Source organism: Oryctolagus cuniculus, chromosome 12, assembly GCF_964237555.1.
Source record: "Oryctolagus cuniculus chromosome 12, mOryCun1.1, whole genome shotgun sequence".
NCBI classification, from domain to species: Eukaryota; Metazoa; Chordata; class Mammalia; order Lagomorpha; family Leporidae; genus Oryctolagus; species Oryctolagus cuniculus.
Window position 1 is genome coordinate 54,510,757 of NC_091443.1, and position 2,240 is coordinate 54,512,996.

Sequence of the window (2,240 nt, forward strand, 5' to 3'; positions counted from 1 at the left end):
CAGGCGGATGCTTAACCTGCTGTGTCACAGCACCGGCCCCAGTGATTTTCATTTTTAAATGAAAGAGCCAAACTAACTTGCATTGATGGTCATTTTGGTGAGATGTTCTAAAAGGATGTTTCCTCACTGTGGGAGGGAATGCTACACATTCTCTGTCTTTCCAAACAAGAAACCTCTTTCCTCACCAGCACAAGAAAGTGGAGCTGCAGAGAGCAGCCACTTACCCTTGGAGTACAGCAGCAGCAACGATGAGTGGGAAGTCAGATTCACAGATTTTGACTCTGAATCAACATGCACAAGGCCAAGATTCATTTTTTGCATTTGAGAACACCAATGCTGGCATTAAAAACAAGCAAGCCACCAAACATTCTTGCAGAGAAACTTTAACTGCAGAGAAATCATGGTAAATGGATTTTACAGATAATTTGCTATGGTTTCATGAAGATAAAGATTGCTAACAGCTTCACTGCTAAGTTCTATGTGAGATATTAGTCTTTATAAATAATGATTTGATTTTATCTTTTCTTCTGTAGAACCTTTAGAACATTAATGATTTGAAAGGATGAGGGAGACAGAGAGTGAGACAGATCTTCCATCCTCTGGTTCATTCCTCAGAGCCTGCTACTGATAGAGCTGGAGCATACCAAACCAGGGAGCCCAGGACTTGATCCTGATTTCCTACCTGGGTAACGGGGGCCCAAAGAGATGAGCCATCACCTGCTGCACCCCAGGGTGTGCGTTAGCAGGAAGCTAGAATCAGAAACAGAGGAGCTGGGACTCAAACCAGGTACTCTGGTATGGCATGTGGGCATCCCACACAGCATCCTAACTACTGCATTAGACACCCATTCCATCTTCCTTCTTTCCAATACGCTCCTTCTCCTGCATGTGCAGATGAGCAACAGACTGGACAAAAAAGAAGTCAGAGAAGAGACCAAAAAAATAAATCCCAATTTATTTTGGTTTCAGCTCAGCTGAATAAAGCTGGTTCCCTACTATTTTGACCCAAATTTCCACAAAATTACAACATTCCTGGTCCTTTAAACATTTCTGAGAAGGGAAGAACCTGTGGATGACTTTGACAGCATTTATAGCATTTATTTTGGAACATGTCAATTCCACTGTGATCTAAACACTCTGATGGAATTTTTTCTTTTAGTTCTTGTGCTGAAGTGGGAACCAATACTCTCTGAGACGTAGCCTCTTAGGGTATATTGGGTGAACAAACATATAGGTGAGCAGACCCACCTGTGACTTAAATCAGCAGTGTCTGTCCTAGGAGATGTTTCCTACACAAAGATTCTCTTCTTCAGTGGCTCTAACATGGAGTCTTGTGTGAGAACTTCATGCCTGACATTTTTGACTTCTGTTGCACCTGATGGTTCCGGTGACCCATTTCTCACGGAATGTGTAAAAACCTTTTATTGGTCCTGATTAATGCCTAATTTTAGCCATTCTTGAGACTGTTCAGGCCTCTCTTCATGCAATTCTATAACTTGCCACATGGCCCTGGGGACTGTCTTCTTGCCTGGGGATTTTATTGATGTTTTTGACAAATTGATCTATAGGGATTATCAAATATAATGTGCTACACTAAGTCTGGGGAGATCCTGTGGTCTCTTTAAATTTATTTTCCAAATGGGGTATGTGATTTTGTGCCATGGCATATAGCATCTGATTAAATGTCTTCTTGAAGGGCTGTTTTGCTTAGTTCATTTTGGATTGTAACAAATACATATGCGCATGGATTGGGAAGTACAAGGTGTGACAATTTTTAAGATAAAACGCTGAATGTTGGTGGCATGTACCAATGCCATCTCACTATTCCAAGTGATCAATTTCAGTTCACAATTGATCATAATGAAAGGACTAAGAGTCAAAGAGAGCACATAAACAAGTCTAGTATCTGCTAATACTAACCGATAGAATAAATAAAGGGGAGAGTGATCCAACATGGGAAGTGAGATACTCAGCAGACTCATAGAATGGCAGATGTCCTAAACAGCACTCTGGCCTCAGAATCAGCCCTAAAGCCATTCGGATCTCGCTGAAAAGCCCATGAGAGTATTTCAGGCATGGAAAGCCAAGACACTCTGGCAAAAAAAAAAAAAAAAAAAAAAAAAAAAATTAAAAAAACCTAAATGAAAGATCTCTGTGAGTGAGATCCCAGTGGAAAGAACAGGTCTTCAAAGAAGGAGGTACCTTTCTCTGAAGGGAGGAGAGAACCTCCACTTTGACTA